Source organism: Schistocerca americana, chromosome X (assembly GCF_021461395.2).
Source record: "Schistocerca americana isolate TAMUIC-IGC-003095 chromosome X, iqSchAmer2.1, whole genome shotgun sequence".
Taxonomy (NCBI): Eukaryota; Metazoa; Arthropoda; class Insecta; order Orthoptera; family Acrididae; genus Schistocerca; species Schistocerca americana.
The window spans coordinates 579,633,067-579,639,597 of NC_060130.1; the positions used below are offsets into that span (position 1 = coordinate 579,633,067).

At 43.9% G+C, this 6,531-nt stretch overlaps 1 non-coding gene across 1 annotated transcript; it reads right to left on the reverse strand.

Moving 5' to 3' along the window:
* Nucleotides 1–2,232: 2,232 nt before the first annotated feature.
* Trnaa-cgc lies at nt 2,233–2,305 on the reverse strand. The gene has a single exon. It is a non-coding gene; the product is annotated as a tRNA-Ala (tRNA).
* Between the last annotated feature and the right edge of the window lie 4,226 nt (nt 2,306–6,531).

Sequence of the window (6,531 nt, forward strand, 5' to 3'; positions counted from 1 at the left end):
TGCGATGTTGTATTTGACAACGAACGTCACCTCTGAAATGTTGTCAATACCTTGCTAGTGTCAAATGGCTCTGAGCACCATGGGACTTAACTTCGGAGGTCATCAGTCCCCTAGAACTTAGAACTACTTAAACCTAACTAACCTAAGGACATCACACACATCCATGTCCGAGGCAGGATTCGAACCTGCCACCGTAGCGGTGGCGCAGTCCCAGATTGTAGCGCCTAGAACAGCTCGGCCACCCCGACCAGCTTGCTAGTGTCAGCCATGATGAGAACAGTGTTCTGTGTAGTTGCGAGTGCATTATGTCCGAGATAAGTGAATTCGAACGTGGGCAAATTGTTGGAGTTCCAAGAGGCACTGTATTCAAAATTTGTATCACATACGGGCAAAGAGGAAAAATACCATACGTTAGGTCACAACACGGACGAAAGTGTGTGTTGCGTGATCGTGGTGGATGGTCATTGTAGATGGTTTTGTCGAAAAATAAGAGGACGGCAGCTGCAAAAGCCACTGCAGAATTAAATGTCGCACCAGCGAATCCTGTTGCAATACCGAGAGGACTGGAAGCTGTTTCGAATGTCGACGCGTTTGCTACGCCGTGTTAAATATTGTAATGAGTTGTGTTATGGCATTTTCATATTTTAGTCTACCCTGTACAAAGGCGTGTGTGTACCAGAATCCACTACCCAGTGGATGGCAAAGAGTACTTCGAACCACTACGCCGACAATCAGTTGCCGATACTAACCTTTACCTTTCCCAAACACTTCTTTTGCTGAAATTCCCTTTTACTTTTGTCTACACAGTTATTATGATGATGATATTCGCTGATGAGCTAGTAGGTAGCTATTTATAAAGAAAACGTACAGAGCTAAGTACATTTTACGGTGTTTTCACTCTTAAGTACGGCAGTCATCCGTCCGAAGATTGTTTTGAACTCCACAGTCCTTTACTAGGAAGGGCCCTGTTGGAGTTGGTATGCCGTTGCCTTTCTCTGTTCTATGAACTGCCTTTCACAGCCAATTATTGGTGGGCCTACAGATTAACATGGATTCCTAACTACGATGTAACTAGGCATATTTTCACATCTATTATCATTGCCAGAGGTGAAAGAAGTGATAGCTGAAAGATAAAACCTTTGTTTCTTACAGAAGTATGTATCATGTAAATAGGTAAATGCTCTTTTTTTCTCATTACTGCATTCCCCTGAATAAGAAACACGGCAATATCTGGTATTCGTAAAATGTTGCAACAGAATATAGACTCCTCACGGAACTTGTATTATTAATTTCCTTTTTTTAATCTTGTGAGAACTTCGAAAGTAATCTTAAACTTTTGAAACTTGGCGCTCCAACTCAATATTCCTTGAAGGGTCACATCTGCCATCAGCTTATTTAGATCCACAGAATGGCAAAAGGCGAGTACAGAGCACTGTCACAATCTTATTCTTGTCTTGTTTCCCCCACTGCGCGAACGGAACACATTAACAGCCTTCTTTTCAGTCTCGCACTGTTACTAACGGAATCACATTATTACGAGTCGGCTGATGCCGTATGATCTCCACTATCACAACACGTTACAATATATCATCCGAATATTACATTACTCACCTCACCTCAGCTCTATATTACTGCCTAAATCCCTTTTACATAAACTTCACTAGGTCAGTTAGTTTGTATGCAGTTAAATTGATTCATCAAGTTTTGTCGAGAGAGAGTGGAGAGGGGGGGGGGGGCGCTGGGGCCTATAGAGAGAGAGAGAGAGAGAGAGAGACCAAGTGAGCACGAGACCAGTGAAAGCTTCACCTTTAACAATATTATAGTTTTCAGGCTGTTAATGATACTAAATACATCCGGCAAAACTCAAATTGGAAACCATATTTAGGTTCGGGAAGTAATAATCAACTGGAGAAAAAACGAACAAAGGCATAACTAGTATGATTGTTAAACACGAGGCTATAGATAAGCAGTCACATAACACGTAAGAGCCTGAAAATAAAGTAAAAGTAACCAAAGTCAGTGTGTAAAAGTAATGAGGAGTGAACTGTTTAGAAAACTGGAGGAGGAGGAGATTAGTGTTGAACGTCCCGTCGACAACGAGGTCATTAGAGACGGAGCGCAAGCTCGTGTTAGGGAAGGATGGGGAAGGAAATCGGCCGTGCCCTTTCAAAGGAACCATCCCGGCATTTGCCTGAAGCGATTTAGGGAAATCACGGAAAACCTAAATCAGGATGGCCGGAGACGGGATTGAACCGTCGTCCTCCCGAATGCGAGTCCAGTGTGCTAACCACTGCGCCACCTCGCCCGGTAGAAAACTGGAAACTGCTCCGCTAACAGCAGGTAAATATACATTCTATCAGTTCAGTATTTAGGGGCAATAATAAGTGAGTACATTAGAGGTTAACATTCGTTGACATGGAGATCAAAAGAAATGGAGCATTATCCAAGTTAGAAAAGGACAGGGGGCAGGAGAGACTGGTATTTGCCTCTTTCAGGAATGATAAAGATATTCACTGGGAATGTGATAGGGAAGCCGGCTGGAGTGGCCGAGCGGTTCTAGGCGCTACAGTCTGGAACCGCGCGACCGCTACGGTCGCAGGTTCGAATCCTGCCTCGGGCATGGATGTGTGTGATGTCCTTAGGTTAGTTAGGTTTAAGTAGTTCTAAGTTCTAGGGGACTGATGACCTCAGAAATTAAGTCCCATAGTGCTCAGAGCCATTTGAACCATTTTTTTGTGATAGGGAAGTAAGAGAAAACCGATATTACTGTTGCTAGACTGGAAGTTGAAAATCACTCTTCCCGTCAGACCAGTGACTAAACTACTGCGGCACTTTGCTCAACGGCAAAATATGAAATACTGATATTCACAGCGTCATAGTGCAGCGTAAGCGTCGCTGTTTCGTAGAGCAATGGTCGCCTCTGAACAGATGCAACTTTTAAAAGAGGCATTATTACGTGCGTACTCTATAGTTACAAGATTCATGAGAAGTGATACAGATACTACACTGAAACTAGTAATCTTATTGTTGCAGTCTCCAGTCCGAGTACTGGTCTGATAAAGCTTATCAGGCTAATTTATCTTGTGCAAGCCTTTTCATCTCGAAATAACGACTTCAGCCTACAAACATTCGAACCTGCTTATTGCACACATCAAAAAAGTTTTGCATCACCCAGGTTCTCAGATCTCCTGAAGATAGATGCTGACTGTGGATATTCTATCACAGACATAGTCCTTTAGACTATTCTGAGATGTCGCTAAACCCGCCCAAAGATGTAAACAACCATGCATGAGCAGCGCCTATTAAACGGAGAGGGTCCGGCAGCCGATCATTTACAGTCATTCCACCAGGAATGAGGTACACTGCTCGTGTTGTCTGTGGTTCAACCATGCCTAGACGGTCAATACCGCGGTTCGATCGCGTCCGCATTGTTACTTTGTGCCTGGAAGGCCTCTCAACAAGAAAAGTGTCCCGGCGTCTCGGAGTGAACAAAAGTGATGTTGTTCGGACATGGAGGAGATACAGAGAGACAGGAACTGTCGATGACATGCTCCACTCAGGCCGCCCAAGTGCTACTACTGCAGTGGATGTGCGCTACCTACGGATTATGGCTCAGAAGATCCCTGACGGCAATGCCACCACGTTGAATAACGCTTTTCGTGAAGCTACAGGACGTCGTCTTACGACTCAAACTGTGCGCAATAGGCTGCATGATGCGCAACTTCACTCCCGACGTCCATGGCGAGGTCCATCTTTACAACCATGACACCATGCAGGGCGGTACAGATGGGCCCAACAACATGCCGAATGGACCGCTCAGGATCAGCATTACGTTCTCTTAACCGATGAGTGTCGCATATGCCTTCAGCCAGACAATCGTCGGAGACGTGTTTGGAGGCAACCCGATCAGGCTGAACGCCTTAGACTCACTGTCCAGAGAGTGCAGCAAGGTGGCGGTTCCCTGATGTTTTGAGGTGACATTATGTGGGGCCGACGTGTGCCGCTGGTGGTCATGGAAGGTGCCGTAACGGCTGTACGATACGTGAACGCCATCCTATAACCGATAGTGTAAACATATCGGCAGCATATTGGCGATGTATTCGTCTTCATGGACGACAACTCGCCCCCACATCGTGCACATCTTGTGAATGACTTCCTTCAGGATAACGATATCACTCGATTATAGTGGCCAACATGTTCTCCAGACATGAATCCTTTCTAACACCCCTGTGATAGATTGAAAAAGGCTGTTAATGGACGACGTGACCCACCAGCCACTCTGAGAAATCCACGCGGAATCGCCGTTGACGAGTGGGATAATCTGGACCAACAGTGCCTTGCTGAACTTGTAGATAGCATGCCACGACGAATACATGCATGCATAAATGCAAGAGGACGTGCTACAGGGTATTAGAGGTACCGGTGTGTACAGAAATCTGGACCACTACCTCTGAAGGCCTCGCTGTATGGTGGTACAACATGCAATGTGTGATTTTAATGAGCAATAAAAATGGCGGAAATGATGTTTATGTTGATCTCGATTCCAATTTCCTGTACAGGTTCCGGAACTCTCGGAACCAAGGTGATGCAAAACTTTTTTTGATGTGTGTATATTGGTCTCTTGATCTCACTCTTCAGTTTTTGCCACACCAACTTCCGTCCAAAAATAAAAGATGAATCCCTGATGTCTCACAATGTAAACGACCAACCCATCCCTTCTTTTAGTAGTGTTGTACCTGAAACGCATTTTCTCCCGAATTTTACCAAGTAGCTCCTCACAACTTACGCAATCTACCCATCTAATGTTCAGCATTCTTCTCTAGCACCACGTTTCAAAAACTTCTGTTCTCTTCTAGTATGAACAGCTTACCGTCCACTAAAAACTAAATTTATGTTAGATGTCAGAAAATTCGTTTTTTTTTTCAGGCACGCGTTTCATGTTACAGCCAGTCTACATTTTACATCCACCCTACTTCGACCATCATCAGCTATTTTGCTGCACTAAATACCACTACTAATTTACTACTTAAAGTCTCATTTTCTAATCAGATTCTCTCAGGATCGCCATTACTCTTGTTTTTCGTTTGTTGATTTTCATATTTTATTCTCCTTTCAAGACACTGTCCAATCCGTAGACTTGTTCTTCCAAGCCTTTTGCACTCTCTGACAGAAGTACAATGTCATTGGCAAACCACAAATGTTTTTTTCTTCTCCCTGAACTTTAATTCCCTTCCTAAATTTCTCCTTGCTTTCCTGCACAGCTGTCTTATTTCACAGACTGAACAACAGTGGGGAAAGGCTATAACCCTGTCTCACTCCCTTCTTAAGCACTGCCTTCCATTAATGCCCACCGATTCTTATAAATGACGTCTGGTTTCCGTAAAAGTTGTAAATAGCCTCTCGTTCTCTATATTTTACCCGTTATACCTTCAGAATTTCAAAGAGTGTGCTACAGTAGACAATGTCAAAAGCTTTCTCCAAATCCACAAAAGCTATAAACGTGGCTTTCCCTATCCTTAACATATCTCCTAAGAGAATTCCTAGGGTCAGTAAGGCCCAGCGTGTTCCTGACCGGCGGAGGTTCGAGTCCTCCCTCGGGTATAGGTGTGTGTGTTTGTCCATAGGGAATGATGACCTTAGCAGTGAAGTCCCATAAGATATCACACATATAGAGACGACGTGTTCCTAATATCTCCGAAACGCAAGCTGATCTTCCCCAAGCTCGGCTTCTTCCAGTTGTTCCATTTTTCTGTAAATAATTCGTGCCAGTATTTTGCATCCATGACTTATTAAACCGGGAGTTCGGTACCATTTGGGACATTTGTAGTAAGTTTCTATGGGACCAAACTGCTGAGATCATCGGTCTCTCGGCTTACACACTACTTATTCTAACTTACGGTAAGAACAACACACACACCCATGCCCGAGGGAGGACTCGAACCGCCGACGGGTGGAGCCGCGCGAACCGTGGTAAAGCGCCCTAGACAGCGCGGTTACAACGCGCGACGTCGGTGCTATTCACACCTGCTTTCTGTATAACTGGAATTATTTCGTTCTCCCTGAAGTCTAAGGGTACTTCACCTGTCTCATACATCTTTGCGTAGCAAGTGGAATAATCAAGTGATGGCTGACTTTCCAGTGAATACCAATAGTTCTGAGGGAATGTCGACTACTCCTGAGGCCTTGTTTCAAGTTATGTCTTTCACTGTACTGTCGAATTTTTCCGCAGTACCATATCTTCAATTTCGTCTTCATCTACTTCCTCTTCCGTTTCTATAAATTTGAAATTCATCTCTCGTGATAGCTGCACTATACATCCGTTTGTATTTTGTGTTAAATCAAAGCTATGTGGAATTTCAATACTATGAAGTGGATATATGACCAAAACCTAGATTTATTAACATATCCTTTGTTTTCTTTCATCTCACAAAATTGACAGAAATGGAGTAGTAAGCACGAGTGAAGTCTGTGATTTGCGTGTCTGTATTAACATTTCGTATGATTATCAGCCCTTTATGTTTTATTGAAAAT